Below are 26,188 nucleotides of genomic sequence, written 5' to 3' on the forward strand. Positions count from 1 at the left end.
CCAGTGAAGATTCTAACCAGACAATTGTGTATTCTGAGGAATCCAATACAACTATCTCGTACACACAAAAAATCACTAATCCGCTACCAGCAGCCTCCAGATCCACTCCTGCACTATTTGGAGACATTAACACCCCATTTCTACAAGAGGACTACATGCAAGATTCTCAAAGTCGAAGGATTTCCACCTTGAAACTAACCCATAACCGGGACCTAGGAAGTAGCCCCCCCTCTAAGACACCACAATTTTTCAACCCCACTGATGTTCCATCATTTCTGAAAAGGTCTTGCTCACCAACCCCTACCCCAGGACCTAACACACACACAGCATCTCTTTCCATTCAGATAGCTCCCCATTCAGGGCATGATCTTGAAAGTCACCAACAGTTCCCTGAGCTGCCTCCAGAGAGTGAAAAGATGCCTCTTCAGCAAGAGAGACAAACGTCTACAGATGCCAAGACCTGTCACTCCCCAGCGGTACATTACACTTGCCGGTCTCTTCATCTGTGTGTGTTGCAGAGCCCCTAACTCCTTGGGTTTGAGCTTCATATTAAACCTAATGTTTTATTAGTTTCTAAACAGGAAGGGAAAGGAGAAAGAAACTATTTCAAACTTGACTGAATTCAGTCAACTTCTTTGCATCTTTCTATTTAAATACATGCACATTGAACTTTCACACAAAAATCATGATCTTTCTATGTTTTTCTTGAACTACATCCAACCTTAAAGTACTTCCAGATACCAAAGACTGATTTTTCATGTCAGAACTTTGGAAGCCAGGTTAACCTTATTTAGATGATCCTCAATTGTAATATGCCTTATCTTAATTTCAAGCACTATTTATTCCTTTGTAAATGGACAATAATTTTTTCTAAACTTCCATCAGTCGATCATTTCAGAAAACACATTAACCAAATTTTGTTACCTAGATTTATTTGGGGGAGGCTATTTCCACGTATGTAAAATTCTAATTTTAATGACACCCACCACCTCTATCAAAAGGAAAGCCATTCTTCCCTCAGTTTCTCCACAAAGTGACACTGAGTTGCCGAGATAAACTTTAAAGGAAAACTGTGTAGTTTTCTCCAGGCTTTATTGTTGCCTATTTATCCATAGTAACCCCTCTGTGAGTCTGAAATAGAATCAAGGATGAGGCAAGACAAGAGACTCTTTAGAATAGAGAAAACACCAGTGCATTGGTAGCTGCTGCTAAGAGAGGGGATTCTGGCTGTAGCAGGATTGAAGTCATTACTGCCTATGTAGGTTTTCTGGTATCTGAATTACTGAAGAACACACAAACATCCTTTTAGACAAACCTTTTTTAAGCTGTAGAAACCCTTAAACAGATAATATGGCTAACACCAAGATTCCCTTAACCTATTTATTCATAGTGCAGAAATTTTAAACATTGTATCTGACAAATCTATTACAATATTCCCACCACGCCATTCATTTTATACAAACGTCATTTCATAGCACAATTGTTTTGTAAATACAAAATTTATAAATGGCTCTGAACTCACCATTCTCTAGCCTCTACCTTCTAAGTGCTGGGATTATAGGTGTGTGCCAACATGCTCAGCCTGAGAGCCCAAATGATTTTTTTTTAATTGTAACAATTACAATAATAACAACTGTTGTGATAACTAAATCCAGGAAAGATGGCTATTCAAAGTTGGGTGAAGGCATTGGAGATGTGAAATGCAATTGTGGGAATATTATTTTGAAAGTGGAGCAAATAGAACATCTGAGAGATAGGAGATGAGAACAGTCAAGCTTGACTCCAGCTGAGAAGGGGCTAGTGCTATTAACTGAGACCAAGAGACCACAAGGGAAGCAAGCAGGCTTAGTGAAAAGTCATTTGTGCCAGCGGAGACATGTCAGTGTCTCTAGACATCCAGGAGAAGTAGGAGAGGGTTGGGAGCTCAGGGCAAAAGTCCTGGTTGGAGATAAAAGTGATCGGCTTACAGATGCTTTTTGTAGCCAATAGATGGATGGAGGAAACCCAAGAATTGAGCTTATGCAAATCTTTCCTTTCAAAGGAAGAACCAGTTAAGCAAACTGATATTGGTATCTCCAAAAGGAGAGGAAAATCCAGGAGAGGAAGTCATGGGAGGATAGGCAAAGCAACTCCAAATATTGTTGATAGGACAAGTTAATTGAAATTTAAAAGCATACCACAGAGGTGAAGTGAGGAGGGAGGCTATCTACAAGTGGCCTTAGCATAGACAGGAAGGAGACCAATTCGATCATGGCTTCTTTCAAAGTGTTATTATATGTCCCTCCCTGAGCTTTGTTTCTTCATCTATAATATAGGGTTAATAACAACTTTCATCTTAAAGGGTTTCTCAGCAGGTATGATAATATATATGGGGAATTTGGCATACTGCCTTCTACTTAGTAATTTCTCCAACACACAGAAGCTGTTATTATTTTAAAATAATGTTTTCCAAACTATAAAACAGTTTGGGAAATTAAATTGATGCTTTAACAGATGAATGAAAATGTATTTCATCAGGTTAACAGTGTGCTATATTGTCTTATAATACCTTATAATAGGTGACATAAATTATTGCAATTTTGCCAAGAAAATGTAAGATCTACCTTCTTCACAGTATCATTGCAGTTCATATATGTTGACATGTGTTGGGAATCTTCCTGGATTATCCTTCACTTAATTTGTTGAGGCCAAAGCTCTCACTGAACCTGGAGCTTGCTATCTCAGGCTACTGTAGCTACCAGTTTCCCACAGGGTCCACTATCTTCCTCTTCTAAACGCAGGCCTTTATGTGGGTTCAGAAGAATCCAAACTCTGGTCTTTATGTTTTCATAGCAAGCAGTTTATCCACTGAGCCCTCTCCCCAGGCCTTTCTTCACAAATTTTAAGCTATTGTTATCTTTAGGCATAATTCATACAGAAAATTCCTAGAATTTATTTGTCTTGCCTAAACAAAACACTACACCCCAGATGGCAGCTCATGCCCTCCTCCCCCAGGCCCTAGCCACTATCTCTCCTGTCTGCTTCTGTGTCAACTGTTGTCAGATGCCTCATGTAAGTGGAATCATGAAGTATTTGTTCTGTGACTGGTTCATTTCACTTACATAATGCCCTCTGAGTCATCCATGTTAAAATGCATGGTAGAATTGCCTTTCTTTTTAAGGCTGAAAGACAGTCCATATATATATATATATATATATATATATATATATATATATATATATATATATATTCTCCCATCAGTGAACATTTAATTTTCATGTCTTTCCTATCACGGTATACTTCATTTTATGTTTAATGGTCTTTCAGAATGGTTTTTATGTTCAACATTCTGGCAGGAAGACATGATAAATGTCAAGGCATGTAAGCTGCACTCTATGAATCAGCTATACATATACAATTATATAGAATTGGTCTCCCAAGAAATTAACAAACCCAAGAAACAAAAATATTCTATGAAATGAAAAGTGAATCTTAGTATTTTAAACTCTGACAATTAGTGTATAAAAGAAGATTATGTACTACTTTTAGGGTTATTCCCAATACCTGAGAAGTTAGACATATGGTTTTTTAAACTACATGTTTTAAATAATAGCTCCTACAGTTTGTATATAGAAAGACCACAAATGAGGTATGTTGCCCTTCTGTGGAAACAAATATTCTGCTGCTAAAATGGCCTTTGTTCTTCATGTCAGATTAATACAAATGTAGGCCAGTTGTATAGTAGAGACAAGAAACAGTCTCACTCAGAATTTCCATGGTATTTGTAAGTGTTCTGCCCTTTGCTTCTGAAGGACAAACGTGGCCCCTCCATTGTGGGGTTACATAATCAACCATGGGTCAGAACACATCACTTTTACTACACAGATGTTGAGAATTCAAATATGAATCTCCATCAGTGCCATACAAAAGAGATATAAATTTCTTCTTTTGCTCCATATCAATATATAGAAATTAAGGAATTCAGTGTGTAATGGCTAGATTTATGTCAACTTGACACAAGCTAGAGTCATTTTGGAAGAGAAACCTCAATTGACAAAATGCCCCCACCAGATTGGCTTGTGGGCAAGCCTGTAGTATATTTTCTTAACTGATGATTGACATAGGAGGGACTAACTTACTCTGGATGGTGCCACCCCTGGGCTGCTATGAGAAAGCAAACCAAAGAGTGATAAGCCAGTAAGTGGCATTTTTCCATGAGCTCTTGCCTCCAGATTCCTGTCTGGAATTCCTGTCCTGACTTTTCTAGATGATGGACTATAAACTTTTCCTTCCCAGGTTACTTATGGTGTTTTATCAGAGCAATGAAACCCTAACTAAGACATAGCGTAATACATAAATGTCAACAGGATTAGGAGATAGAACACAGACTTCAGAACACACATCATTGATGTCTTCCATTGTATGGCCACTCAGTATCCTGCAATGTCTTTGTGGGTTTTTTATGTTTATAGTTAAACAAGTCATTGGCAAATTCCTCTGTGTGTGTGTGTGTGTGTGTGTGTGTGTGTGTGTGTGTGTGTGTGTGTGTGTGTTAAAATAAGTAAACATTACAGCATGGTAGAACAATATGAATTTAGAAATTATATAATCTCCCCTCTCCTTGATCTTCTACTAGATGAGCAGTGAGCCCTTTTCTGAATATACATAATGCTGAGCTCTGTTAGTTTATAAGGCAGCAATCTAGGGCTTAAGGAATTCTGAGATCTAATTATTAGATGAATTTGCTAGATGGAGTCTTAATCTGCCTTCTCTAAATTCTACATGTTTATCCCAGGGGGCAAAAGAGATGACCTGTCTTCTCCTTCTGTATGACAAATTTTACATTATTGCCCCCTCTCTCCTGGTCGTGGTCTTGGCTTTGTGCATATCATTACTGTGCCTTCTAAGTTCTTTCTTTTTCAAACTGTGATGCTTACGAACCATGATATATGCCCATTGTTAATATTTCACTCTTTGCTGGAGGAGATGAATTTTGTTAATGCTTATAATTGGCATATGAGGAAGGGAAATTAAACAGCTTGCCCAAGTCCCTGCAGATCCAGTTGGTAGGTTCTCCCCCTCCTGTTTTTCCTTCAGTATTAATATTACACTCCATTTTTGACAGTTCTTAGACTGTATCAGCTTCTCAGATGTAAAATTATGCCACAGTCCCTACTATTTAATACCCACTAGATTTGTGCTTTCTGATTGTCTATCTGCTATAGGTAGGCACTTTGTTTATAGTGCTTCTATCCATCGTAGCTTTTCCCTCTGCTGAGTCACCCTTTATCCAGCCTCCTTATTAAGTCTCCATAAAGCCATAACCTTGCTTTTCTCACCTATGACATCCATGAGTTCTCCTAGTGTTCTGAACTGGCTTCATCTGGACCAAGAGGCTCAATCTTCTTTAGAATAACTTAAGGAATTCCTAAGTATGGTAAGGCTTAAAAACTCCCTCAGTGAAGAGTGGGCAACTGGGAGGTGGTGTCTCTAGTTCCTCTCTTGTTGGTTGGGCAAAGTAAATGGCAACTTAAGAGTCATAGAAAATGTGTGATTTATCAAGTGGATGCATTTACTTTACCTAGTCCTGAGCTCAAGAAGACGCAAAGCAATTTGGCCAATTTGCTACATGTCACAGACTATAGTAGACAGTGGGAAAACTATTCTTGTTTGAAGCAATTTTCTCCTACTACAAGCTAATCCAGAATGTTAAAATAGTTACTTCCCTATTTTACACAAGCTTTTGGTTCTCTTCTCTTGCTTCCTATTAGGGTCTAAGAGAAGCCCCCAAGAAAAGACCAACAGTCACATTTGCAATAAACAAGAGTGATTTATCCAAGGTTGGGGTGGCAAATGGCAACCCCCAAAGAAGGTCACAAGCACCTTTTAAGTGGAGTTAGGGGAATTCCTAAGGGAAGAGGGATTAATCTGGAGCTTATTGGTAGAGGAAAGATTAGTCTGGGGGCTGATTGGTGGGAGGCCCTAGTGGTTAGGGACACTTGCTGAACCAGTAAAGGGACTATGAAGTACCTGATGAGGTAGAAGGCTATGGGGTGCCTGCTGATTGGTTGTCCCTAAGTTGTGGTTTTCCTGAGAACTGATTGCTCAGCTCTGATCAGTTCCAAGGAACTGAAACTAAGGCCTGGTTTCTGTCAGGGATGCTAGGAGAGCCTGTCATGCCCCCCCCCAACCCAGCTCTCTCACTTTCCCTGGGCAGATATGTTAGAGATGAGATTGTACAGTTTCATCCAAAGTTAAAACATTCTATTGTGAAGGAAAGTCCTTCAGGCATAGGTGGTGAAAAAGATGTGACAAAACAAAACAAACAAACAAAAAAAAGAAACCCAGGATAATTTAAGACAGTGTTTAAAGGCAGGTAAGACGACAGAGTGTTCTAAAGGGAGGTAAAGCATTTTATCCTGCAGGAGAAAGTCATTAAGACAGGATATAAAACCTCCCAGTGACATCAGGAAGGCCCTAAATCTGACTAGTTTTACTAGGCCCTACCCTCCCCAAGATTATATAAGCAGTAAAGACTCCAGAGTCACTCTCAAACAAGCCAAGCTGCCTAGGAGAGGCTCAGGTAACCAAGCTGCAGAGCATACTCTCAGACAAGCTGGGCCACACAGAAACCAGCCACTCTGCCTGGAAGAAGCTCAGACCAAGTGACATTGTTCAACCCGTTGAGTTGCCTGTAGTAGGCTGCTCAGGGTGCTCCAAGTTTCTAGCTTTCCTGAACTATCACCCATGCTGAGTGATAGAGATGTCTTCGAGTCACTTCTGCTCCTATAAGTAACCCCAATAAAACTCATTGGTTCACCAAGTTCATGTCCAGACTTTGATATGTCATCGAGGCTAAATAAAGGACTGTTTGTGTCACCCCGGGAATAGTGTCACACAACAGAAGGTTCTCTCTCTGAATACGTCTAGAGGATGTTTCATAACATGGAGGTCAGGGTCATGTAAAAGGATTTCAGCTAATACATTTAAAAGTCATTGACATCTTTATAGGACGGTATTTCAAAGCTTTCTGTGACTGACCAACTGTTGGGCTGTATCATTTTAGCTACCGAAACTTTAAGGGTGATATGATTCATCAAGAGGAATGCATTTCATGTTACCTGTACAAACACACATACATACACACCTATAAAGACTCAAAATCATGAACATGGCAGAAGGTGGAAAGGTGGAAAATAGTTCTATTTTCTATAGTCATTCTCTTTGGAAGTCTAATAACGTATGAACATCATCCCCATGGATGAGAGTGCATAAAAACACCAATGACCATGTTAGTAAGAACATGCTTCAGCCTTTTCTGTGTTGAGTTGAAAGACATGAACAAATCAGCTCCGTGAGAGTCGAAGTCTTTCCAATCTTAAAGAAAAAACGGTCTCATCTGAATAGACAACGTAAGGGCTTTTTGAGATTTCCCTTATAATTGTCTCTTGGCTTAGAGACAAAACAGAAAAGAGATCTTGACAAATGGGAACTGTTCTGTGTTAAGCAATTTTACTGGCACTTTCCAAAGACTGCTTGAGACTGAATTCCATTCAGACCTGAAGAAACATTTAATGTATTAAATAAAAAATGATTATAGTTTCATATAATACTTCATTTCCAATAAAATTTATAATGATAAACATTGACTAATACAGACCATTCATTACCACTAAAATTTTCGCAGTTAAATCTAGAGATTTTTTATAAACATACACAACTTTAAAAGCCACATTTTAAGTGGATCTGCTCAAACAAAAACATAATTAAGCTTAAGTAAAACAAGAATGAAAAACTATGTTTTCCAATCCCCCCTTGGATTTTTCCTAATTTTGTTCAGTTAAGGATGTATTTTAGCATATTCGTGAACCCCTAGAGTTTATATAAAACTTTATGCATATATGAATGACTGTATTTTTCTAAGAACAAATAGTTTTCAGCAAATTCCTAAGTGATCTATGACCCAACCTTTTAAAATAGTAGACTTTTCAGTATTTAATTAAAGGTGATAGAAAATATGACTTTAATAAAACCAACAGGCTGCATGACATCAACTATTTAGAAAATTACAGTTGGCCATGAATAGCAATGGGTGGTGCCATTAAAATCTTACCAGGCAGTATCTATGAGTTTATATAGTCCTGTTCATCCCCTTATCTTTGTGCTAGTATCCCATAATATTTCTAGCCATCTTATATACTTCAGACCCGCCACACAACAAAAGAAAGAAGAGAAAATGCCCTCTAGGCAAGAAGGAAATGAGTAAAATGCTTCTGTTTTCCTTGTCCATTCATTGAGTCGGATGCTCATCACATCTGACCTCATATATAACAGATGCCAAGAAAAACTTTTCATGTGCATCTTTTCTCTCCTTGCTTAGTTGGTTCCTTCCTGGTGTTCAAAACCTTGGGTTTCATGCAGGTTTAGAGTTCTTAAACCTTCAGTTTCTTTCTCCTTTCTTAAGACGCCAACTAACCCAGGTCCACTCTAGCTAACCACAGTCAGTGGCTGATTTTTGTTTTCATTTATGTTTTCACATCAGCACCATTGCTAATGCTATTAGCATATTTAAATGTTTTTGTATTTCATAATGAAGCCAATGAACAGACTTGGTGAGTAGAAAGTGAGTAGAAATCCTCTTTCCATGAAGTTGTTTGTATTTTGACCAACTTAAATAGTAAGTCAGGAAAAAAAAATAAGACAAACAGACTTATACTGGGGAACTATTTTGACAGTGGAGAAACAATAGAAAGAAGTAGGCTCCAATATTTTCCTTCATATTCTGCCAAGCAACAGACAACTTGATATCATTTCATTGTCACTAGGACAAAACATGAAAACATCTGGAGAGGAAATTCCATCCTGTCTAGGGTTTCTCATCCTTACCCATGCTTGCTTTGTGATATTTTACAAGGGCCTTTCTTTTCCCCCAGATTCATGTTCTTCATGTTTCTATGCTTTTTCCCATACTCTGTGTTTGACAACTAATCCATGTGAATGTATTTCCTTAGTGTTTACACATTAAGCCAATGGTTCACCCTCTCTGACATGGAGTAAAACAGATATTCTTATTCAATTGAATGATTTAAACTTCCTCTTCTTATTCTTCTCCCTCAAACTCAGCTTGAAAATCAGCACTTAACTGCCAATGTGTTGGAGATAAAAGAGAAAGAATGCCAGATGCCCCTTCACCATGCCTGCCTGGATTGCTTTCTACCAGCCCATTCTTTCACCAGGCAGAGGCTCCAGCCTACCACCACCAGATGATCTGGAGCTATCCTGCCTGCCTTCAACCCAGGGCACCTGGGCTTGTTTATGTAAACATTCTTTCCTAGTCCCTAACAGCCTTATATACAACCATGCCACAGGCTCCCTCAGGACAGACTTTCCTGAGCAAGCACTCCTCCCAATCTGACAGTTAGTCCTCCACAGCCTTTCTGGTAGAACTACAACAGGGAAACTCTGACACTCCTGATTGCTCTGAGACACCTTCCCCAACCTGGGGTCAGAGATCTGCTGTGACAGATGGCATCACCTTAGCAATCCCTGCCTCCACTCATGAAATTATTCTTCCTTCCTTTCCCTCCATCATTTTGTTTTTTGTTTTTGTTTTTGTTTTGAAAGGACTGCACTTGTTTGCTATCTGTGTTTTGGAGCTGAACCTTTTGGTTGACTCTATGCCATCTGTCAGGGAAAGCTATTGAAGTCATCCTCATTAAGCCCACTTGGTGCTAAAATATTTACTGATATTCCCTTCTTGCACATAAATACAATTTATCATAACTCTAAAATAGTCTGCTTCTGATTTACTGATAATGCACTGTATCAGAAATATAAGTAGATCATCCTCATTTATTATGGTTAGTTTATAAAGAAAGTCCAAAATGTTTCAGCTATTGTAACTTCATTAACACTTGGGACAGGACACTTTTTCTAGAGTTCACACCACTGTGCCCTGGGGAGTAGTGTATGCACTGTCTTCCTCCCATGAGTGGTTCTGACTGCATAGCATTAATTGTTCTTTCTGTTCTATTGATGACTGTCACCTCTGACAAGCTCTTCTGTCACTATCAGAGTGAATGATGTCAACAACCTTAGCCCGTCTTACAGAAATTTGGCCTGAGGTTGTTTTGCAATACTTTTCCTGAGCCATCCCAGTCTTGAAATTCATAAACATTTTTTCTTTTATATCTCAACAATTTGTCTTTCGTTTATGCAGCATATCAATAGTTCTCATATATATATTATATCATTGAAATATGTCTGTAATTTCATTTAGCAATCACCAATCAGTAGCTAATGCATGGCTAAAACTTTAATTTTTATCATGAAGATTCTCAGTAACTGATAATGGAGACATTGTGGCTTCCACTGAAGGAAGGTACAACTTTGAGCAGAGAGAGACTTTCTGAAACTGTTAGCATCATAATCTCCTGATAGGATCAGTCAGAGGGAAAATGTCTATGCTATCTAGTTGCTAACACTGTCAAGACAAAACTTCAAAACTTTCATTTGCAAGGGAATACTTCTTTTCAGTTCTTTGAGGTGACAGTATTTACCAAGTGACTGGTTATAAAATTTGTTTTCTGGGAATAACCTAGCCAAACCCCTGGCCATGGATGGCCAGCCACTACCCTCAGGTATGGGTCCCTCTGATGTCCTACTGTGTTGGAAACAGGTTTTTTTGTTGTTGTTGTTTACATCTTTTAACAACTTTAAGGAATTTTATCAGGACTTTCAACAACAACAATAACAACAACAACAACAACAAAAATATTTCCTTTTGGATCCTCACTTTTATATCCTATATATAATCTGTACACCATCAGAGGTGCTATAACTGAAACTAGTCCCAATTATCAGTTTATTGCACATGAATTTTTCATAAGGTATTTAAGTTAACATGATTTTACAAAAATAAATCTGTTTTCAATGTTTATTATTTTATCTATTGAAACCATCAAAATAATTCAAATTGCCAAGGTATTATATAGGTTTGATATCTCTAATCCAAATTTTCAAATTTTAAATGTTTCAAAAATTGTAAACATTTTAAACATTGACATGACATTGTAAGTTTAAAATTCCACACCTGACTTTATGTGTAATTAAAAATAAAATCCCAGGGACTGGAGATGAATGACTCAGTGGTTAAGAGTACTGGCTGCTCTTGAAGAAGACCTGGATTCAATTCTCAGCACCCACACAGCACATGGCAGCTCACAATCTGATACCCTCTTCTGATGTGTAGACATATATCCAGACAAAGTACCCATACACATAAAATATATAAATTAAAAAGAAACTCAAGTGCACTGAAAATGTTTTATAAAATTACTTTCAGACTATACATATAAATTGTCTATTAAAATAAATTAATATCATATTTAGACTTGGGTTCCATCCCCCCAAAAAAGATGTCATACGTATTTATGAATATCTCACAGTTGAAGCCTTATAAAGTTTGAACTGCTTCTACCCTGAAGAATTTGGATAAGGGATACTCAACTGTACTAGAAACCTTAGCTTTTAATAAAAATTATTGTTTTTATATTCATTATCATGCATGTCAAAGTTGATTTAGAAGAAGAGACAAAAATATTTGTAGCTTCTTCATCAGAGCTGCGTAAGACCCTGAAGTATACTGGTCCTTCTGTGTTTTACACTTTCTTAATGTCCAGTTCAAAAGTCCTTACCATGTGGCTAGTTAGAAAATAACGGAATTTTTCTAATACCTTAAAAAATATTTGAGTACAATCCTTATAATTGAATATGTAATGATTTTAGAACATATGTGACATGACTTTTATTTCTTTTTTGTTTGTTTGTTTGTTTTTGTTGTTGTTTTGTTTTTTGTTTTTGTTTTTTGAGACACGGTTTCTCTGGGTAGCCTTTACTGTCCTGGAACTCTCTGTAGACCAGGCTGGCCTCGAACTCACAGAGATCTGCCTGACTCTGCCTCCCGAGTGCCAGGATTAAAGGTGTGCACCACCACCACACCTAGCGTGATTTGTCTTTTAAGTAAATTAGCTTTCTTCTGGATCATTTGAAAGCATAATAATCTTAGAGCGAGGTCAAATACACACTCACTCACCTGCTGTGTTTCATACTTTTATAATCGAAGCTTATTTTAAAAAACAGTAGATAAGCTTATAAGTTCTGAGTCTCTATGTTTGTGCTTATTCATGTTTATATATACTTATCTGTAATGTTCTTTGAACTAAATATTCTTACTAATGTTTTATCTCATTTGCATGCATCATTCAGTTTGCATAATGCTCAATGATATGCCATGTAAAGACAGTCCCTGAGTTCCTTCTGTGATCTAAGCTGGTTTAGCTATAGCATGTGTCCTCTCACTATCTACCAGGTCGTCAACACCAAGTTGTGTGTTTCCCAACCACAAAAGAAGCACATGTGTGACTATCTCAGCAAGAAGCTTCTCGTAGCATTAGAAATAGAAAATACCCAGAGGTAAACAAGAAACACAACTTATTAGGAATTCAGAATGCTAAGTAAACTTGAAGTAGAGAAAAGCCAGTGTTTTAACATCCTTACAATGGTTTACAGGTATGTGACTGCTAGAATAGGTCATTTCATGACTCCTAAGTCCAAATACTCGTCCTCTTGTGTTAGTCACCTTGTTTTGGAAACACTGATTCATTAGAGAGAGTTCTAGACTGCGTTGTGAACCAGCCCTTGCCCTCCTGTCAGAGAGCACTCACTTCAAATCCACCATGCAGAAAGAGAGTTTGTAAGAGCTCAGTTGTCCTTCCCGTTTGTTTGGCAGCGACCCCTGTCGGCGGCACCTCTAAAGACAGAGTGGTATGCCTCCTGGCCAGCTGCTCTCACTCTTCCTAACCACTTCCCATGCCCTCAGGTAAATATAAAAGAATGACAAAAAAGACAGGATGGAGAAAACTGAAAAAAAAAAAAAAAAAAGGTCCTTTGTCGCTCTGACATCAGTTCTCTAAGTAATTAAAAGCCCTGTACTTGATTACTGTCCTATAGTTGGAAACTCTTGCTGCCACTTAAAGGGGTGATGTTTACAGAGAACTAGGTGCTAAAACAGGGTCCATGTGCTTTTCTCAGAGCCAGATAACCATCAATGGCAACTCTGGTGGTGCAGTGAGTCCAGTGAGTTACTATCAGAGGCCTTTTTCCCCTTCTGCGTACTCCCTTCCAGCCTCACTCAACTCCAGCCTTATCATGCAGCATGGCAGATCACTTGGTAAGTACTGCAATCATGGTTTTCATGGCAACTTTAGCACGGCCACTGTATATCACAAGAGAAAAATATAAGGTGATGAAGTTGAGGCAGGAGTGGCCAACACCACTCTCTGGTGACTCTAAGATTGGAGGAATTAGAATACAAAGAAATTGAAACGAGGTCTCTTGCTATTCAGTGGTGACAATTCCATCTGTAGCTAAGCCTGGAGAATGGTAGTTGGTATTTAAGTGACAGGATAGAAAGAACAGGAAAATACCTATTGAGAGAAGGGGGAGCTTAGAAGACCCAGAAAACATTAATATAGTGCTTTTCTATTGAGCTGGCTTAATCCTTTGTGGAAGAACTCTCATTCTAGACTATTCCTCAGTTATAGTTTTAGAAAAATAGTTGAACAATTGAAATAGTGTAAGAGGGGATCAAACAGTCAAGTCCTGGATCATAACATCATAAACTATCAAGCTGAGGTTTGAAGGCCACAAGTCAGCATTGGGGCAGCAGGAAGCAAAAGAGAGCTCCCTTCAATGAAGATCCTACAGTTTATAAAGACAAGTTCTTAACCCATTGGAGATTAAAAATTTAGCAAAGACATGGCCCACAACCTTCTGTGACTCCAGTTCCAAGGGATCTGACTCTCTCTTCTAACCTCTAAGGACACCAAACACACACAAAGTATGACTCTTTGTCCCATGGCTTGTCTTAGTAGACACAGTTTTCCCCATTCTACCAAATAAAAAAAAAATATAAATACTCAAGTATAGACCAGCTTTGACTTTAGACCTAACCTGTAAATAGATTTTACATGGTTTTATATAAAAAATGAACATATAAATATTCATTTCAAAACTTCAAGCGTATAATTTTGTGGGTCTTATTAACTCTTTAGAGCCTCCTGGAAAAGTCCTGAGCTACATTAAGAAAGAAACATTCTTATGTCACAAAATATATTAGCATAGTTTAAAAATAACATAACTTTTCTTAGTTGCTAAAAATTCAATGGAAAAATTCCAAAATGTTCTTTGAAAAATCTTACCAAATTTAACCATTATGTGCCCATGATTGAGAACCTAAAACTTTCCAGAATAACAGAGCAGAAAGGATGCTAAGGAGAGCCTATGTACACAAACTTCTCAAAAAGAGAGGGCCCATCTTACAGCCACTGCAGGTCAACAACAGAGAGACAACTCTAGAACACAGAACTGTACACCATTGTGTAGTTGGTAGCAGACGCCTTTCCCTCTTCCCACACTGATGCTAAACTGAACAAACATGATACCACAAGTTTACTAAAGAAGATTTTGTGTCAATGTCAAGCCCACTCATTGTAGAATTCAGCTTCCATAGCCAACAAAACTTCTATCAGGTTTTAAGTATAGTCATGGGACTCATTAAAGAGGAGTCTAGATATATTTGTGTCTTCTCTAATGCTACTCCTGGGAGCCATTTGCGAAGCTTGTAATGCTCTCCTTTTAGAGTGTAAGTAAGAAGAGCTTGCTTGTGCCAATTTTTTCTCTTTAACCACCAGTCCACAGCTCAGTTTTAAAAGAAGACTCTGCTATTTCAAGATTTTGAAATGTAATTATGCATTATTCGACATGAAAATGAAACTTTCTAAATTGTTTCAGCCCTAACATTTCACTAAATAATTATTAAATGTGACTCTTTACCCCATTGCCTATGGTAGTAATCAGTTTTCCTGATTACTAATATATATATACACACACACACACACATATACATACATATACTCAAGTACAGACAGGCTTTTACTTTAGACCTAAGCAGTGAGTAGATTTTACACATAAACTGTTTAACATGGAAAGAAAGTTCCTGTATAAACATTGAACAAATTCCAACTGGCCAAGGCAATGATGGGAGTGGAATTTACAAGTCTACCCTACCCTAGGTGAACTTCCTAGATTTAGTCAAAGACAAAGGATTGCAAATATAACAGCCTGAGGGCCATATAAGAAGAATATTTTCCCTTTCATTGCACCATCTGTGTGTTTGTACACTCATATGAACTATACATGAAGACAAACTTGGTACTGTTTCTTAGGCTAGGACTGTACCACATCCTATGTATTCAGAAAACATTGGTTGTTGACAAAAAAAAAATCCTAGCATTGTGGCTGTCTCATCAAGGCCTTTGAGGAATTGAATTAAAAAGTCAACCAGGGTGAACTATATTAAAAAATCAACACTGTGACTTCATTTAAAATAGCTTGGGAAAACAGGATTTGTATGGCTAACCATTGACACATGAAGCAGTTTCATTCCTAGACTCATCCATTCAATTCAAAAATGCCTTAAAATGCTTTTATGTCACAAACTAAATTGGAAATGGGCTTAATTTATAATAGTTATGATATAATGATATCGGCCTAGAAAGCATGTAACACTAAACACCTATATAAAAATGAGTTAAAGTTACAAAATGTTTATTTGTGATTATTTACATGGCTTCATGAAAAGTACATTTATATGTATGATATAATAGTTCATTATACTATCTATACAGGATATTGTATGTTATAAAGGTTCATTATCTACACAGGTTATAAATATTAATTGTAAAACACATATGTATGAAAATGTATTCCATACACACATATATGAATATAATCAGCAAATGCTACCATGAAACCTAAGAATTTTTCAGCTTCCACAGAAAAGAACTCAGAGACAGGCCAGCTAAAGCAGGCCACACAGAGTCTAAATGAAGGCTCAGTCAGTCCTGCTCACCAAGTTCTGAAATCTCAAAGCAGCAGGAAGTCACATCACTATTGTATGATGTGACCACCAATAATGTTGTTTGTTTTTTCAAACTGTATTTTTAACTCAGAATGAGCAGACTAGGTAGTGTGCATGCTCTCTATTACTCCTGACAGTGTTCTAGAGCTTCATAACATTAACATGAAGATGGAAAAGTTGATAAGCCTCGTGTAACTTTAGTCCTTAGGACACTTGTTGTTCTCAAAGGATAAAAAGCCATGGCATTGGTATTTTCCCATAAAACCAGCAATATTAAATAAAAATTCAATAAATTGTAATCATTGAAAAGCAGTTATTTATCCATTAGCCTTGCTAATGTATGTTTAGATTGAAAAAAAAATTAACTGAATTTTATTTTTGATTTATTTTATGAAATCATATCTTTGGATCAATAATCCTATTGCCTCTCTAAATTTACTTGTCAGTACTTCTGCATATGGTAGTCAGCAGCTTCACAAGAATCGTATGTGACTAATGACATGAGTGAAGTTACTAGGCTTCTTTCAACTTCTGCCCCTCATCTACAGGGGTGACCCTTTCCCTCCAAGATTACTGCAAGGAAGGTGAGGTGAGACACATTCAGTGTCCCCCAACGTGGCTGCACATATCATTTGGCAAATTTTCTTCCTCTCACCCTTCTTTGTAAGATGGTGAGGTCCTTGTTGTTCCATACATACGTATACATAATATCCACTTCTGAATGGGGCGGGGTCAAGTATGTGAAAAGGCATGGACATAGAAATGGGGTTCTATCATGATTGGCAATCAGTGTACAAAAGGTACAATTAAGCTATAGTCTGTATTTTCTGCACAGATTCTGCAGAGACGTATTCCCAGCATGCCCAGTCTCTGGATGGCACCATGGGAAGCTCCATCCCACTCTACAGATCCTCAGAAGAAGAGAAGAGAGTGACGGTTATCAAGGCACCGCATTACCCAGGGATCGGCCCTGTGGATGAGTCTGGCATCCCCACCGCCATTAGAACGGTAAGCCATGCCTGTCAGCATGCATGTCTTTCCCGGTCTGCACATGAGCCTGACAAAGGATGGATTGTGCAGGCGTGGTGCATTCCTAGGGTCTATCATGAGGACTGTCTAAGCCATCAGAGCTCCCATGAATACCATGCTGTGTGGCAGAGGGACAAAACTGTGGAGTGAAAACGATGACACAGTCTGTTTTTCCCTTTGAATTTGGAAATTGTGAAAATGTGGGTTTTCTTAAATGACACTTTTTTTTTCAACTTTCTATCAAAGAGTGGCAAAGCCTAGAGAGAAAAAGAGAAAGGGAGTGAAGGGAGTAAGTCCTTTCACAGCATCCAATTCCCACATGCACTGTAAAAGAAAAAGAAAAAAAAAAAAAAAGACAAGTGATGATTTGTTTCTTGAAATGGATGTGAGTTCACACCAGGGGATGGGAAGCTGTGAACTGGGACTTGGGAGGTGAGATGATTGGAGCAAAGGGAGGTAATATCATAGGAAGGAAAAACTGTCTGTGAAAAGGGGAAATGTTACATGTCCCTCTCAGCTGAGCCAGCTGAGAACTCCCTGGATAAGTCAAAGCGTTGAGGGCATTTTTTTTTTTAAGTCTTTAAACTCTGCCAAAGTGTTACTCAGTGTGCAGGGGCAGCCCTTTCTGGCAAGGCTCCTCCGCAGAGCCAGAGCCTAGGCAGGCAGCTGAGTGCTGACCACATCCACTGCAAGAGGAGGTCTGTCGTGGCAGAGAAGGAAGACCCAGGGAGCCAGGATGAGCGCCATGGCATCTTTGCAGGTGAACTTGGTGGGGGGTAAGAGGAGGAGGGAGCCGCTGAGGCATAGACATTGCCTGTGTGCCCACATAAAGGGCTGAGGTGCTGCCAAGAGTAGCTTTCCCTGAATGGAAACACAGGGAGCCAGGGACAGTAAGGGACCTAGGGAAAGAATGTGAAGGATATCGGGACAGACACAATGGTGAGAGGGGAAACATTTGAAAACTTTTAAAGAGTGAAGCATGAGTTTTTTGTTTTGTTTTTTTTTGTTGTTTTTTTTTTTGAGTTTGCAGTGATCATGTTTTATATACAGACGTGAGTTCAGAATTGATTTATTCTTGGCTTTGATACTGTAGCTGAAGCCAAAAAATAAAAGTATATCCATATAGCATGCACTTGGGATTTAGACTTCTCAGATTGTTAAGGATATTGAATGTGACTAATAAAGCTCGAAAAATCTGAGTTGGAATGATGATAGTCATATTTGAGTGACAGGAAAAAATCCCAGGGCTTGTTACTAATCTGCTCCATTCGATGACAGTTGTATGTTTCTGGTGGCAGTGTTTTGACATTTTTTTTTCCTCTCAGAATTTCTGACTCAAAATGACTAAATTTTAATTTTCCCATGATAATGAAGGGGCAGTGACTCAGACAGGAATGGTGTGTCATGGATTTTGCCTATTAGCCCTTGAGACACAGTATACACAAAAACTAAGAGATTATTGCTCTCTGTGCAGTTATAGATTCTGTCTGAAACATTCTATCTAAAACCTTAAGATATGTTTTTAAGTTAGTAAATGATAAGTAAAAATGGACACATCAATGTGATCTGTTCTTTTTCATCTATAGATTTTTAATCTGTAATGTTTGATTCTCAAATCTTTGTTAGGTTTTCAAGGGAAAAAATATAAAATGGAGGTGATAAGTAAAACCCAATTAATATTAAAAAGGTTTATATTTTCTGATGCCAAATATAAGCAACTACACCCATCCACTAATCATGTGTTGTTAATTTCCCTTATAGAAAACTGAAAGTGGATTATTAGTCACTGCAGAAGTTCCTTAAAAGGAACCCTGGCCTTTTCTTTGTAACTTGCTCAGACCTTTAAAACTTTACAAGGAGGATCCTGTTCATGTTTACTACTTTGCAACCTTACGAATCATACATCCAAGTATAGATCTGTATTTATAAACGTTGAATCTTGCCATCCCTAGGCCAAGAATATCCAAGGTTATTTTCTTTCCTCATTCATGTAGAAAGTAATGATTATCAGACTCAAGTTGCCTCAGCTTCCTGCTCGGTATATACACTAAAATCAGCACTGAATCAGTGTGCCATGTTTGGGTATCCTCTTAGATAACTGTTCCCATGGTAACAGGATAGTGTTAAGTGGTCCAGAAACTTCTGAAGACAATAACTGAATACTCAATACTTTAGAGTCCTTGCAATGAAGGGTGACAGCTTTGCAGAGCACCCTTTCTCCTGTGACTGGGATGCCTACATCAGTCTTTTACTGCCATCTTAAAAACAGTAACAAAAATCTCCAGGGCTCAGAGCCCATGAGACTGTGTAAGGAGGCTGGCTAGTTAAGTGGCATGCAAGATTTCTTTTTTCTGATCCAAATGTAACAATTGTTTGTATATTTTAGAGCTATCAGGGGCAAAATTAGAGTAAGATTGTGGTTGTGTTATATGTAGAAAATGTCTTTTTTTTTTTTTTTTAATGTCTGCGTGTTAAATTAGTGCACAGTGCTGATGTTTCATGACTACAAGAAGATGGAAGTTGAAGCCTGTTCTGATAAGGTCGTGGATGACAGCTGCATAGCAGAGTCCCAGAAGTTAGTCTATGCAATAAATGCTTTTGAAGGACACATCCAAAAGCAAATTTCCCAAGTGTGAACTTCCACATTCCTAATCTCAGTGTGAGACATAACATGCTCCCAAATGGCATCGACAAGAGGAATGAAAAGTACTCCTTTTAGAAAGGGACACTGACTTTGTAAGTCCCTGCTTTAGCAGCTTCACAGTCTCTCTGCCAGCCGACTAGGCATTTCCTGGCTTCTCTGTACTCACCATATAAAGCTAGCAGATGGTATAACTGTGAGATCCTGCCTGATATAGACCCTCTGGCAAGTGCAGACAACAATGCTGTCCGTCAGGATGCATTGCCATATACAGTGATATAACTCCCTTATTCGGCCTCCCTGTCCCTGCCGGTTGTGTCTGGTACAGTGAGAAACTACTTTTATACACAGCTGAATGTTCCTTTTGTTGTTGCTGCTCTAATAGCATAAGAGTATAATAGAAAGGAAGTTTAATGAAAGATAAGCCTGCCTTCAGAAAAATAAGTGGTCCCCTAAAGATATGTTCAGGTTATTTCGTGTATATATGTTTCTGTGTATGCATGTATGTGGACACGTGCACATGTGTGTATGGGTGTGCACAGAGAGGGTAGAGGTTAAAACTGGATATAGTCCTCAATTTCTGTCCAAGCTTTCTCACCAAACCCAGAGATGATTTTGCCCCCTCAGACCTAGGATTACAGGATCCCTCTGCCATGTCCAGCTTTTTAAATGGGTGCTAGAAATAGGAACCCAGGTTGTCATACTTTCATGGCAGGTACCTCACTGACTTAAGTCCCAACCCACAGGTTCCAGCACTCTGTTTGGCCAGCAAAGAGCAGATTCCTGCCTCTTTATAGATCACCCCCGACACCAGTTCCTATCATTTGGTCATATATTTAATCATGGTGCCATCAAGCCCCCATTGTAAAAGAAGCCTACAAGGCTCTCAATAGAAGAGATGTTTATTCACATCCCTTGTGACTGTCAGAATTGTCTATTTCCAGAAGTCAAAATAGATGTAAATACCGTGCAGCAAGTTTCTAGGTGAAAAATTCAATGACCACATATATAAAATTCAATATAAACACCAGTTTCCACTCTGACAAATCCTAACCAATGCTTTGGTTCTTAAAATTCTGCTCTCATATATTACATGCTGGGCCAATCGAAGTTTCCCTTCCCCCAACAGACGCCACCATTTCCCCCTCAGAAAAGAACAAGCCTGGGGACATCAGCCAAACACAGGTTACCTACCCAATACTTTAAATCAGGACAATGACCTTAGAAAATCTGATGCTCTTTAATTTACCTATGCACAGAAGGGCTAACTCCTGCCATAACTAGTGCTGATATAGTCAAGATGAAGATCTCACTGAGCAAATGGTTGTGCTACAGTTAGAAAAGAGAATTGAGTTTCACAGCCTGTGAGACAGAATTGCATCAGTAAACAGGGTTCGCTCAGTTCTTCACTCCACAGACATTGGAGTTTCCCTGCTGATTTTAGCTAATGACTATTGAAAACCCCTTAACATACATTGTGAGAGACCCTGGCTCAAGAAAATAAGGCAGAGAATCAAAGCAGAGGGTGTCCGACATCTGTCTCTAGCTTCTACATGCTCACATGGGCATGCACACCTGTACACACATGCCCCCCCCATACATCCAAAGAAAGAAGAGATGCATCACTTTCTCAGATTTCTAGTTCTAGAAAGCATTAATTAGTAACTAAAGGCTCCAGGATTTGAATGTTGTTTAATATTTGGACATTAATTTCCTATTTGTATTGTAACCCACTGCTTCTAACACACCTAAAGCCTGGCACGCATAAAGAATGCAAGGCAAAAGTTGTATGTACTCCAATGTCTTGTCATAGAAGCTTTGAAATCATAGATAGACTTATACATATATATGCAACATGACTTTGCATTGTCTGAAACATTTGGCATTTTAGTCACTTAGACTAGTAAATGCCGATTTTGTCTTCACTGAAGCTAATCAGAATATCTACCAATTGAGTCAAAAAAATATCCCCTAGTTAAAATTTTAAATGTTTTCACAAAGCACTCAGAAAATTTTAATACTAATGATAAGGGGAATGGATCTGTTAAATGCTTTCTGGGCAAGCATGAGGACCTGGGTTCCATGCATAACACCATAACAGCATAACACCAAAAGCCTGGCATTGAGGCAAGCACTTTAATCCCAAAACTGGAGGGTGAAGACAGCATGGTACCTGGGGCTGCCTACCCTCATTGGTAAAGCCCAGGTAAGAGAGAGATGCTCTGTCAAAAAAAAAAAAAAATAACCACAGGATCACTTCTGAGGAACAACATCTCAGATTGACTACATACATACATACACACACACACACACACACACACACACACACACACACACACACACGTGTAATAATCTGAGCCCATAGTATATCCATGTAAATCCAGCACACTGTAGACTAAGGTGGACAGGTTATGAGTTCAAGGCCAGTTCAGGACACATAGGGAAGCCCTGCTTCAGACATATACTAATAATTGAAAGGAGCTGAACTTTCATCAAATATTCACTATTTACTACTCTAAATTAAATGAATCAAACCATAACACATACTATTCCAATTCAATAAATATAAGATACTCAACAAACTGCGTAAGTAACAGTTTGCTGAAATTGCCATCAAGTCATAGAAGAAATGCAAATCTACTATTGGAAATATCAAATATTAGCAGGGGTGATAACTTAAGAGTGTGAGGTCTCGGTTTGGGGGTCTGGGACTGAGATGGAGTTATAAGAGTTATAACATCATAAGTAGTCATCAGCATTGTAGAGGTTCTATAAACAGGTCAGGTCCACAAGGTTGCAGGTTTCAGGGAGAAAAAGCAGCCCCATGCCACACAGCTGATGAGTAGCCTATAGCATGTTTGGAGTCAAGTTGTCTCAGGTACTCGATAGCAGGGGAAAGGGGAAAGATTCAAACCTTTGGCAATGTGGGTCCATCATTCAGAATGTGGCACCTATAGCCCCTGAATACTTAGAGTGTTAGGTAAACTACTTTGGGGACAGTGAGGATTATATACTCGCAATCACAGTAGAATGACTGCCATTTATTTTACACCAGCTGTAAGTGTGTGGGGGGAGAGAGAGAGAGGCTGAATCATGGCCTGAGCAGCCTTAAGCAAACGTAACAGATAGGATTGTTAATTCTTGGATGTTCTCTTTGACAGACAGTTGACAGGCCAAAGGACTGGTACAAGACAATGTTTAAGCAAATTCACATGGTACACAAGCCAGGTACGTATGTTCTTCTGTGTTTTATTTTGCTTTGTTTTTTGTTTTGTTTTGTTTCATCAACTGCTTATGGGTTGAAGGATATACACTCAACTTTTGTATACACTTCCTTCACTCACCCAAAAACATCAAGACACCAGCAAAGTTGATGGCCCCTTCTTTTCAGCATGTCTCCTATTCTGCCTTTACCCCTAAATCATAGATGTGTGCCTCTGCCTTAACCATAGCTATCAAGAAGCCTCCTAAGAGGTACCCCTGGAGCTTACCAGATGTTCTAGCCTCAGCCCTCTGCACATATCTGCCTACATCCACACTGGGGCATTGTGCACTTCCAGACCCGCTATTGTTCCTGTCTGTGCATGTCTGTTTCTTACCACAAGAGTATGTAGTGGTTTCTCTTGATCCTCACTCAGTACAGTTGACAAGAGACCTTAGAAGCACTTTCTGATACAGTGGACACAGAATCTGCCTAGGGAAATGGGGACAGGGGAACCAGTTTTTCATGTCTGACCAGGTCAGAGAGATACATCGCATTATAGACAAGGCAGTCACTCTGCGGAGCCCCAGAGTACAATATTTGGAAATACTAAGTGCTTTTATGTGCTAGGAAAAATATACATTGCTTTTTTTGCTATTATGTTTCTGTCATTTCTCTGACCTTCTGCTGTCTTGGTGACAAGATGGCAGAATCTGGATTATCATGTTTATGTTTCATTTTCTAGATGAGGATACAGACATGTATAATACTCCTTACACATACAACGCAGGTAGGATGGCTTTCCTCGCTTGCAATGACTAGTCACACTCCACTGTGGGGAAGAGCCCCCATCCTTTGTCATACCACAACCACGCCGTGTTGTCAGTTCCTGTGATGAGGAGGATGGCTTACTCCCTTTCTCAGAGCATGCCTAACAAAAGATTGGTCCTTTCTCCTGGAAATGGGAACTAATACTGTTCTGCATCAGCCACCCCCACCCCACCCCACCCCATCCCCTGTTGTTTTATTCTCAGCTTCAGGAATGTTTAACCACAGCATGAAGGGACAGGGAAAAAAGAACAGACTGTGACCTGGTTACACAACAAAATAAAGATCTTTTTATCGGCAGAAAGGGTGATTATAATTGCATAAGACCTCTCAGATATTATTCCCCAAAACAAGTCAAGCAAAGCATTTTACGACCATGCCCAGGCTTTTGCTCCAAAATGGAACCATTCATTGAAAGATGTGAGAGACTCCCTCTTGGCTAGGCCACTTCTCTGACTCAGAGATGCCAACGCTCTCAATGGAATGACTTCAGCTCCGGGCATTCCACTTGTATTTGAGTGTGCTAGTTTCTTGTGGAGTGGTCTTCATGTTCCTGTGAGAGATCCCTAAAATATGTCCCCTTTTTTCAGTTTTCCCTAAATATCACATCAGGAGGTTCTATCCAAGCTAGCCATTATGCCCTCATTTAGAGTACTCTTATCACCCTCAAAGAAAACTTCTTGAGATTCTGTCCTCCCTAAAACCTAGTGACTAGCAACCAGTCCTTTAACCGGGTGATTTTGCCACTCAGCTCCAAAGATAATTGAGAAAGAAAGTGGTTTAAAAAAAAAATCAAGCTGTTGACCTCTGAGTTAGACTGTGTATCCCATGTTATTTCATACGCCCCTCCTATCCTGGTACACCAAACTCACCTCCTTGATTCACCCCACAAGTTCAAGGCTGACTGGAGTTCACCCAGAAGCACTTCAGAGCAGGTGTCGTCTAATGTTATTTCTCATGGAACCACACGCATGCAGACCCATAAGAGAAGCAGTCAAGCACAGATAGACTTAGATTGAGACTCTGAGAGTGAGAGACTCGGAATTTCTATAACTTTTAAATATTGAAATGGGTCTGTCTCACTGGTCATAAATAAGCTGAAGTTTAGTTATGTTGCCCTGTAAGTTTTATCCTTCAGTTAGCCAACAAAACACCTATAAACACCTCATATTTTCTAATAAGCCACGGCTTTGTGTTTTGCATGCTATTCCTGCCACCCTCTTCTATTCACCAAAACTAATGCTTCAAGCCCATCTCTAGTCCCATAAGATCCATAATATATTCTCTGTCTCATCACTTCAAACAGCCTGTAATTTTTATTATGTCTTTCTCAGTTGAATTTTATTAACTGCCTCAAACACTTTTCAATCACGTGTCTTCTTGTATCAGCTTGTTCAGGAGGGTTCACACACCCCTGTCCCATGTGGGAGCTGCATCTCAAACATACAGCATGTTCTATATTTGTTGGATTGCAATTAACATATCAACTGTCTTATATATATCAGTATTACAAGGTATTGGCTACTATTTTAATTTTCCTCTGAAAGTTTACCTAAGACATTAGTTTCTGTGATTGGGAAGAAACCTTGCTGAGTATCTGTAAGTTTATTTTTTTTACTAAATAGCCTGAATTTTCATTAATTCTACAATAATGGATAATTTACTATAATCAGTACTTATGTGCAAAACAAATTGATATTTAATTAGTAAGTGATAATTCATACATTAATGTTGATAAGTTAATAAACAATGTACCACCTAATGTACATATTATGAATATGCTTGTTGATAATTTTTAAAAACCAAGGGTTATTTTGCAGAGCCCAACAACTTAATGCACCTTTTAAGTCATTTGTTTTGTTGGTTTTCTGTTTTTCGTGGTAGGTCTGTACAACTCACCCTACAGTGCTCAGTCACACCCTGCTGCGAAGACCCAGACCTACAGACCCCTTTCCAAAAGCCACTCAGACAATGGCACAGATGCTTTTAAGGAGGCGCCCTCCTCAGGGCCTCCCCCCCATGTCCCGCCACGACCAAGAGATCAGTCCTCAACAGAAAAGTAAGGTTCCTTCTTCCCCATAATGGCTTCTCTTAGGATAAAAATTAACTCACAGTGGCACTCAGTGAAGAATCAGCCCAGTGCTATGGAGTGAATACACGTAAAGACTTATTATATTAGTCAATAGGGGACATCATTACTGAGATCATGCTGAATGCTTTCTGGGAAGTCGCGGTCACACTCTCATAATGCTCACAGTTAAACTTGATGTATCAGGGACACAAACTAATTTTTGTTCAATAAGTGCATATGGGAAATAAAGAGGCCACAGATGTAGTTCTTAGGAAGAACATTTGTCTGTGTACTACAAACAATAAAACTTGTACATGCATGTGCACATGTACACATGCACATACACATACACATACACACACACTCACACACAAAATGCTGTGGGCCTTAGAGATGTGGCTCAAGGGTAGTAGCTTGCTCCTGAACCCCAGGTCCAGTTCCAATTCTTAGCTGAAA

The 26,188-nt window shown here is 38.8% G+C and overlaps 1 pseudogene; it reads left to right on the top strand.

Annotated features, from left to right (window-relative positions):
- Positions 1 to 26,188, top strand: part of LOC127220420 (sorbin and SH3 domain-containing protein 2-like) — a 159,692-nt pseudogene that overhangs the window by 105,435 nt on the left and 28,069 nt on the right.

Source organism: Phodopus roborovskii, unplaced genomic scaffold, assembly GCF_943737965.1.
Source record: "Phodopus roborovskii unplaced genomic scaffold, PHOROB, whole genome shotgun sequence".
NCBI classification, from domain to species: domain Eukaryota; kingdom Metazoa; phylum Chordata; class Mammalia; order Rodentia; family Cricetidae; genus Phodopus; species Phodopus roborovskii.